The sequence below is a fragment of the Entelurus aequoreus genome, linkage group LG08 (genome assembly GCF_033978785.1).
Source record: "Entelurus aequoreus isolate RoL-2023_Sb linkage group LG08, RoL_Eaeq_v1.1, whole genome shotgun sequence".
NCBI classification, from domain to species: Eukaryota; Metazoa; Chordata; class Actinopteri; order Syngnathiformes; family Syngnathidae; genus Entelurus; species Entelurus aequoreus.
In genome coordinates, this window is record NC_084738.1 from 71,614,904 (window position 1) to 71,625,433 (window position 10,530).

Sequence of the window (10,530 nt, forward strand, 5' to 3'; positions counted from 1 at the left end):
ACTCCATATTAAAATTAGTGATCCTGTGGAACATGAAACAAAATGACAATTGGTGATCCCGTGGAACATGAAACAAAATGCCAATTGGTGATCCTGTGGAACATGAAACAAAATGACAATTAGTGATCCTGTGGAACATGAAACAAAATGACAATTGGTGATCCTGTGGAACATGAAACAAAATGACAATTGGTGATCCTGTGGAACATGAAACAAAATGACAATTGGTGATTCTGTGGAACATGAAACAAAATGACAATTGGTGATCCTGTGGAACATGAAACAAAATGACAATTGGTGATTCTGTGGAACATGAAACAAAATGACAATTGTTGATCCTGTGGAACATGAAACAAAATGACAATTGGTGATCCTGTGGAACATGACACAAAATGACAATTGGTGATTCTGTGGAACATGAAACAAAATGACAATTGGTGATCCTGTGGAACATGAAACATAATGACAATTGGTGATTCTGTGGAACATGAAACATAATGACAATTGGTGATTCTGTGGAACATGAAACAAAATGACAATTGGTGATCCTGTGGAACATGAAACATAATGACAATTGGTGATCCTGTGGAACATGAAACAAAATGACAATTGGTGATTCTGTGGAACATGAAACAAAATGACAATTGGTGATTCTGTGGAACATGAAACAAAATGACAATTGGTGATCCTGTGGAACATGAAACAAAATGACAATTGGTGATCCTGTGGAACATGAAACAAAATGACAATTGGTGATCCTGTGGAACATGAAACAAAATGACAATTGGTGATCCTGTGGAACATGAAACAAAATGACAATTGGTGATCCTGTGGAACATGAAACTAATTGACAATTGGTGATCCTGTGGAACATGAAACAAAATGACAATTGGTGATCCTGTGGAACATGAAACAAAATGCCAATTGGTGATCCTGTGGAACATGAAACAAAATGACAATTGGTGATCCTGTGGAACATGAAACAAAATGACAATTGGTGATCCTGTGGAACATGAAACAAAATGACAATTGGTGATCCTGTGGAACATGAAACATAATGACAATCGGTGATCCTGTGGAACATGAAACAAAATGCCAATTGGTGATCCTGTGGAACATGAAACAAAATGACAATTGGTGATCCTGTGGAACATGAAACATAATGACAATTGGTGATCCTGTGGAACATGAAACAAGGTGTCTTCCCTTCTTCCCTTTCCACTACTCTCATGAAGGTGTCTTCTCTTCTTTTCTTTCCACTACTCTCATGAAGGTGTCTTCTCTTCCTCCCTTTCCACTACTCTCATGAAGGTGTCTTCTCTTCCTCCCTTTCCACTACTCTCATGAAGGTGTCTTCTCTTCTTCCCTTTCCACTACTCTCATGAAGGTGTCTTCCCTTCTTCCCTTTCCACTACTCTCATGAAGGTGTCTTCTCTTCTTCCCTTTCCACTACTCTCATGAAGGTGTCTTCTCTTCTTCCCTTTCCACTACTATCATGAAGGTGTCTTCCCTTCTTCCCTTTCCACTACTCTCATGAAGGTGTCTTCCCTTCTTCCCTTTCCACTACTCTCATGAAGGTGTCTTCTCTTCTTCCCTTTCCAATACTCTCATGAAGGTGTCTTCTCTTCTTCCCTTTCCACTACTCTCATGAAAGTGTCTTCTCTTCTTCCCTTTCCACTACTCTCATGAAGGTGTCTTCTCTTCTTCCCTTTCCACTACTCTCATGAAGGTGTCTTCTCTTCTTCCCTTTCCACTACTCTCATGAAGGTGTCTTCTCTTCTTCCCTTTCCACTACTCTCATGAAGGTGTCTTCTCTTCTTCCCTTTCCACTACTCTCATGAAGGTGTCTTCTCTTCTTCCCTTTCCACTACTCTCATGAAGGTGTCTTCTCTTCTTCCCTTTCCACTACTCTCATGAAGGTGTCTTCTCTTCTTCCCTTTCCACTACTCTCATGAAGGTGTCTTCTCTTATCCCTTTCCACTACTCTCATGAAGGTGTCTTCCCTTCTTCCCTTTCCACTACTCTCATGAAGGTGTCTTCTCTTCTTCCCTTTCCACTACTCTCATGAAGGTGTCTTCTCTTCTTCCCTTTCCACTACTCTCATGAAGGTGTCTTCTCTTCTTCCCTTTCCAATACTCTCATGAAGGTGTCTTCTCTTCTTCCCTTTCCACTACTCTCATGAAGGTGTCTTCTCTTCTTCCCTTTCCACTACTCTCATGAAGGTGTCTTCTCTTCTTCCCTTTCCACTACTCTCATGAAGGTGTCTTCTCTTCTTCCTTTTCCACTACTCTCATGAAGGTGTCTTCTCTTCTTCCCTTTCCAATACTCTCATGAAGGTGTCTTCCCTTCTTCCCTTTCCACTACTCTCATGAAGGTGTCTTCTCTTCTTCCCTTTCCACTACTCTCATGAAGGTGTCTTCTCTTCTTCCCTTTCCACTACTATCATGAAGGTGTCTTCCCTTCTTCCCTTTCCACTACTCTCATGAAGGTGTCTTCCCTTCTTCCCTTTCCACTACTCTCATGAAGGTGTCTTCTCTTCTTCCCTTTCCAATACTCTCATGAAGGTGTCTTCTCTTCTTCCCTTTCCACTACTCTCATGAAAGTGTCTTCTCTTCTTCCCTTTCCACTACTCTCATGAAGGTGTCTTCTCTTCTTCCCTTTCCACTACTCTCATGAAGGTGTCTTCTCTTCTTCCCTTTCCACTACTCTCATGAAGGTGTCTTCTCTTCTTCCCTTTCCACTACTCTCATGAAGGTGTCTTCTCTTCTTCCCTTTCCACTACTCTCATGAAGGTGTCTTCTCTTCTTCCCTTTCCACTACTCTCATGAAGGTGTCTTCTCTTCTTCCCTTTCCACTACTCTCATGAAGGTGTCTTCTCTTCTTCCCTTTCCACTACTCTCATGAAGGTGTCTTCTCTTATCCCTTTCCACTACTCTCATGAAGGTGTCTTCCCTTCTTCCCTTTCCACTACTCTCATGAAGGTGTCTTCTCTTCTTCCCTTTCCACTACTCTCATGAAGGTGTCTTCTCTTCTTCCCTTTCCACTACTCTCATGAAGGTGTCTTCTCTTCTTCCCTTTCCAATACTCTCATGAAGGTGTCTTCTCTTCTTCCCTTTCCACTACTCTCATGAAGGTGTCTTCTCTTCTTCCCTTTCCACTACTCTCATGAAGGTGTCTTCTCTTCTTCCCTTTCCACTACTCTCATGAAGGTGTCTTCTCTTCTTCCTTTTCCACTACTCTCATGAAGGTGTCTTCTCTTCTTCCCTTTCCAATACTCTCATGAAGGTGTCTTCCCTTCTTCCCTTTCCACTACTCTCATGAAGGTGTCTTCTCTTCTTCCCTTTCCACTACTCTCATGAAGGTGTCTTCTCTTCTTCCCTTTCCACTACTCTCATGAAGGTGTCTTCTCTTATCCCTTTCCACTACTCTCATGAAGGTGTCTTCCCTTCTTCCCTTTCCACTACTCTCATGAAGGTGTCTTCTCTTCTTCCCTTTCCACTACTCTCATGAAGGTGTCTTCTCTTCTTCCCTTTCCACTACTCTCATGAAGGTGTCTTCTCTTCTTCCTTTTCCACTACTCTCATGAAGGTGTCTTCTCTTCTTCCCTTTCCAATACTCTCATGAAGGTGTCTTCCCTTCTTCCCTTTCCACTACTCTCATGAAGGTGTCTTCTCTTCTTCCCTTTCCACTACTCTCATGAAGGTGTCTTCTCTTCTTCCCTTTCCACTACTCTCATGAAGGTGTATTCCCTTCTTCCCTTTCCACTACTCTCATGAAGGTGTCTTCTCTTCTTCCCTTTCCACTACTCTCATGAAGGTGTCTTCTCTTCTTCCCTTTCCACTACTCTCATGAAGGTGTCTTCTCTTCTTCCCTTTCCACTACTCTCATGAAGGTGTCTTCTCTTCTTCCCTTTCCACTACTCTCATGAAGGTGTCTTCCCTTCTTCCCTTTCCACTACTCTCATGAAGGTGTCTTCTCTTCTTCCCTTTCCACTACTCTCATGAAGGTGTCTTCTCTTCTTACCTTTCCACTACTCTCATGAAGGTGTCTTCTCTTCTTCCCTTTCCACTACTCTCATGAAGGTGTCTTCTCTTCTTCCCTTTCCACTACTCTCATGAAGGTGTCTTCTCTTCCTCCCTTTCCACTACTCTCATGAAGGTGTCTTCTCTTCTTCCCTTTCCACTACTCTCATGAAGGTGTCTTCTCTTCTTCCCTTTCCACTACTCTCATGAAGGTGTCTTCTCTTCTTCCCTTTCCACTACTCTCATGAAGGTGTCTTCTCTTCTTCCCTTTCCACTACTCTCATGAAGGTGTCTTCTCTTCTTCCCTTTCCACTACTCTCATGAAGGTGTCTTCTCTTCTTCCCTTTCCACTACTCTCATGAAGGTGTCTTCTCTTCTTCCCTTTCCACTACTCTCATGAAGGTGTCTTCTCTTCTTCCCTTTCCACTACTCTCATGAAGGTGTCTTCTCTTCTTCCCTTTCCACTACTCTCATGAAGGTGTCTTCTCTTCTTCCCTTTCCACTACTCTCATGAAGGTGTCTTCTCTTCTTCCCTTTCCACTACTCTCATGAAGGTGTCTTCTCTTCTTCCCTTTCCACTACTCTCATGAAGGTGTCTTTTCTTCTTCCCTTTCCACTACTCTCATGAAGGTGTCTTCTCTTCTTCCCTTTCCACTACTCTCATGAAGGTGTCTTCTCTTGTTCCCTTTCCACTACTCTCATGAAGGTGTCTTCTCTTCTTCCCTTTCCACTACTCTCATGAAGGTGTCTTCTCTTCTTCCCTTTCCACTACTCTCATGAAGGTGTCTTCTCTTATCCCTTTCCACTACTCTCATGAAGGTGTCTTCCCTTCTTCCCTTTCCACTACTCTCATGAAGGTGTCTTCTCTTCTTCCCTTTCCACTACTCTCATGAAGGTGTCTTCTCTTCTTCCCTTTCCACTACTCTCATGAAGGTGTCTTCTCTTCTTCCCTTTCCAATACTCTCATGAAGGTGTCTTCTCTTCTTCCCTTTCCACTACTCTCATGAAGGTGTCTTCTCTTCTTCCCTTTCCACTACTCTCATGAAGGTGTCTTCTCTTGTTCCCTTTCCACTACTCTCATGAAGGTGTCTTCTCTTCTTCCCTTTCCACTACTCTCATGAAGGTGTCTTCTCTTCTTCCCTTTCCACTACTCTCATGAAGGTGTCTTCTCTTCTTCCCTTTCCACTACTCTCATGAAGGTGTCTTCTCTTCTTCCCTTTCCACTACTCTCATGAAGGTGTCTTCTCTTCTTCCCTTTCCACTACTCTCATGAAGGTGTCTTCTCTTCTTCCCTTTCCACTACTCTCATGAAGGTGTCTTCTCTTCTTCCCTTTCCACTACTCTCATGAAGGTGTATTCCCTTCTTCCCTTTCCACTACTCTCATGAAGGTGTCTTCCCTTCTTCCCTTTCCACTACTCTCATGAAGGTGTCTTCTCTTCTTCCCTTTCCACTACTCTCATGAAGGTGTCTTCTCTTCTTCCCTTTCCACTACTCTCATGAAGGTGTATTCCCTTCTTCCCTTTCCACTACTCTCATGAAGGTGTCTTCTCTTCTTCCCTTTCCACTACTCTCATGAAGGTGTCTTCTCTTCTTCCCTTTCCACTACTCTCATGAAGGTGTCTTCTCTTCTTCCCTTTCCACTACTCTCATGAAGGTGTCTTCTCTTCTTCCCTTTCCACTACTCTCATGAAGGTGTCTTCTCTTCTTCCCTTTCCACTACTCTCATGAAGGTGTCTTCTCTTCTTCCCTTTCCACTACTCTCATGAAGGTGTCTTCTCTTCTTCCCTTTCCACTACTCTCATGAAGGTGTCTTCTCTTCTTCCCTTTCCACTACTCTCATGAAGGTGTCTTCTCTTCTTCCCTTTCCACTACTCTCATGAAGGTGTCTTCCCTTCTTCCCTTTCCACTACTCTCATGAAGGTGTCTTCTCTTCTTCCCTTTCCACTACTCTCATGAAGGTGTCTTCTCTTCTTACCTTTCCACTACTCTCATGAAGGTGTCTTCTCTTCTTCCCTTTCCACTACTCTCATGAAGGTGTCTTCTCTTCTTCCCTTTCCACTACTCTCATGAAGGTGTCTTCTCTTCCTCCCTTTCCACTACTCTCATGAAGGTGTCTTCTCTTCTTCCCTTTCCACTACTCTCATGAAGGTGTCTTCTCTTCTTCCCTTTCCACTACTCTCATGAAGGTGTCTTCTCTTCTTCCCTTTCCACTACTCTCATGAAGGTGTCTTCTCTTCTTCCCTTTCCACTACTCTCATGAAGGTGTCTTCTCTTCTTCCCTTTCCACTACTCTCATGAAGGTGTCTTCTCTTCTTCCCTTTCCACTACTCTCATGAAGGTGTCTTCTCTTCTTCCTTTTCCACTACTCTCATGAAGGTGTCTTCTCTTCTTCCCTTTCCAATACTCTCATGAAGGTGTCTTCCCTTCTTCCCTTTCCACTACTCTCATGAAGGTGTCTTCTCTTCTTCCCTTTCCACTACTCTCATGAAGGTGTCTTCTCTTCTTCCCTTTCCAATACTCTCATGAAGGTGTCTTCCCTTCTTCCCTTTCCACTACTCTCATGAAGGTGTCTTCTCTTCTTCCCTTTCCACTACTCTCATGAAGGTGTCTTCCCTTCTTCCCTTTCCACTACTCTCATGAAGGTGTCTTCTCTTCTTTTCTTTCCACTATTGTCATGAAGGTGTCTTCCCTTCTTTTCTTTTCCACTATTCTCCCGATCAGACTTCCTCCCTCCATAATTACCACAAGACGTATTGATGTTAATTTATGGGCTGTGTCTGGGATGATGGAGCGGGCCTCATTAGGACTTTCCTGCAGACCGGGTGTGGACGCAGGTGAGTGTCAGGTAGGTCCAATTTCCAGCGTGATAAAGATATTCCATCTTTCTTTGTCTTGTCTGCCCCATTTCAGGGCTTTTCAGCCCTCAAGTGGCGCTTGGCTGTGCTGAAGTGTTCACGGCTGTGACTGGGCCTTCCATTCACACACTCTCTCTCCCTGTGTGTGTGTGTGTGTGTGTGTGTGTGTGTCTGTGTGTGTGTGTGTGTGTGTGTGTGTGTGTGTGTGTGTGTGTGTGTGTGTGTGTGTGTGTGTGTGTGTGTGTGTGTGTGTGTGTGTGTGTGTGTGCTCAAGCCTGCAATTCACCAATTTCACCGCTAATTAGCCCACAAAGACGGCCGGCGGGGAGGTGTGGTGGAGAGGGGTGGCATATGCGGGAGGTCCAGGCCTGAGGGGTGTGAAGGGGGGGCGGGGGGGACTTGGCGAGGTGGGGTGTTGCCGGTGGGCGGGAATGTGGTGGTCTGGGGGTGAGGGGTGTGGGGTGGGGTGGCACAGCTGAGACACATGGCACGGGACCAGACGGACGCCTTTGTGTGTTTGTCTGGGACTGTGATGGTGAAGAGCGTATGTCAATGTGTGTGTGTGTGTGTGTGTGTGTGTGTGTGTGTGTGTGTGTGTGTGTGTGTGTGTGTGTGTGTGTGTGTGTGTGTGTGTGTGTGTGTGTGTGTGTGTGTGTGTGTGTGTGTGTGTGTGTGTGTGTGTGTGTTCTCTAGATTGGCTGGGCCAGCCTTAACTCCTTAGGCTGGTCCCAGCATGTCCAGCAGTCGCCCACTGGCATCAAGTGCTGGTCGGCTGCCCTGAATGTGTGTGTGTGTGTGTGTGTGTGTGTGTGCATGTGTGAGTGTGTGTGTGTGTGTGTGTGTGTGTGTGTGTGTGTGTGTGTGTGTGTGTGTGTGTGTGTGTGTGTGTGTGTGTGTGTGTGTGTGTGTGTGTGTGTGTTTACCCCGCCTGCCAATTGTTTTACTTTACACAAGACTTCCCGGGAAGCAGGCTGCCTGGCAAGCGGCCCACACCAGATATGGAGTTTCTCCAACGTCGTTTGTGAGGCTTTTGTTTGTTATTTAATTAGCATTTACATACATATACACATGTACTGTACATGCACATACATATACACGTACACATGTATAGTATATATACATATATACTGCATATATATATATACTGCATATATGTTTCATATGTATACATATACGTACTGGACATATATATATATATATATATATATATATATATATATATATATATATATATATATATATATATATATATATATATATATATATATATATATATATATATATATATGTACTGCTTATATATATATATATATATATATATATATATATATATATATATATATATATATATATATATATATATATATATATATATATATATATATATATATATATATATATATATTCGTGATCAAAAGTGTACGTAAACTTGTAAAGAACATCATGTCATGGCTGTCTTGAGTTTCCAATCATTTCTACAACTCTTACTTTTGGTGATGTAGTGATTGGAGCACATACTTGTTGTTGTTGTGATGTACTGATTGGAGCACATACTTGTTGCTCACAAAAAACATTCATGAAGTTTGCTTCTTTTATGAATTTATTATGTGTCTACTGAAAATGTGAGGGTGAAAAGTATACATACAGATATGTTAATATTTGCTTCCTTGGCAAGTTGACCTGCAATAAGGCGCTTTTGGTAGCCATCCACAAGCTTCTGCTTGACCACTTGACCACTAAATTGCTGCAGTTCAGCTAAATGTGTTGCTTTTCTGACATGGACTTGTTTCTTCAGCATTGTCCACACCTTTAAGTCCGTCGTAAAACCTTCATTCTAGCCTGATTTGGGTCTGGGGGGGGGGGGGGGGGGGGGGTCAGTATCTGGTGTGCAAACCATTTGCCTCATGCAGTGAAAAACATCTCCTTGGCCTAGAGTTGATCAGGTTGTTGACTGTGGAATGTTGCTCCGCTCCTCCAATGGCTGTGCCAAGTTCTTGGATGTTGGCAGGAAGTGGAACACATTGTTGTTTACGTCGATCCACATGCTCAATGGCTGACATGTCCGCTGAGTATGCTGGCCAGGCAGGAACTGGGAAGTTTTCAGTTTCTAGGAATTGTCTACAGATCCTTGCAACATGGGGCCGTGCACTGTCATGCTGCAACATGAGGTGATGGTCTCGGGTGAATGGCACAACAATGGGCCTCAGGATCTCGTCACCGTACCTTTGTTCTTTCAAAATGCCATCAAGAAAATACACTTCTTGTCCATAACATACACCTGACCATACCATAACCCCGCCCCCACCATGGGCCACTCCATTCACAACATACACCTGACCATACCATAACCCCGCCCCCACCATGGGCCACTCCATTCACAACATACACCTGACCATACCATAACCCCGCCCCCACCATGGGCCACTCCATTCACAACATACACCTGACCATACCATAACCCCGCCCCCACCATGGGCCACTCCTTTCACAACATACACCTGACCATACCATAACCCCGCCCCCACCATGGGCCACTCCATTCACAACATACACCTGACCATACCATAACCCCGCCCCCACCATGGGCCACTCCTTTCACAACATACACCTGACCATACCATAACCCCGCCCCCACCATGGGCCACTCCTTTCACAACACTGACATCAGCAAACCGCTCTCCCACACACACTGTTTGCCACCTGCCCTGAACAGTGAAAACAGGATTCATCCGTGAAAGGAACACCTGTCCAACGTGCCAGACGCCATCAAAGGTGAGCACTTACCCACTCAAGTGGGTTACGACGATGAACAGCAGTTAGGTGGAGACCCAGATGAGGACCACGAGCATGGAGATAATCTTTCCTTAGACGGTTTCTCACAGTTTGTGCAGGAATTCTTTGGTTATGCAAACCAATTGTTGCAGCAGCTGTCCGGGTGGCTGGTCTCAGATGATCATGGAGGTGCACCTGCTGGATGTGGAGGTCCTAGGCTGGTGTGGTTACATGTGGTCTGCGGTTGTGACGCCGGTTGGATGTACAGCCAAATTGTATGAAGCGCTTTTGGAGACGGCTTTTGGGAGAGGAATGAACATTCAAGTCATGGGCACAAGCTCTGGTGGACATTCCTGCAGTCAGCATGCCACCTAAATACTCCCTCAAAACTTGCGACACCTGTGGCATTGTGTTGTGTGATAAAACTGCACATTTCAGAGTGGCCTTTTATTGTGGCAGTCTAAGGCACACCTGTGCAATAATCATGCTGCTTAATCAGCATCTTGATATGCCACACCTGCGAGGAGGTATGGATTATCTTGGCAAATAAGAAATGCTCACTAACACAGATTTAGACACATTTGTCAACAATATTTTACAGGAATATGTCTTTTGTGTATATAGTCAAAGTTTTTTATCTGTGAGTTCAACTCATGAAAAATGGGAGCAAAACAAAAGTGGTCTTTTTTATATTTTTGTTCAGTTTATATATGTACATATATATATATATACACATATACACACATGTGTGTACATGATTAATACATTACGTTTGACAGTGACAATGAAAACCTTAACCTTACCCCTAACCTAAGTAATTAATATAAATCATTTGAGATGCTTACTATGAGGACAACAGATGTGGGGACATCCGTGGTCC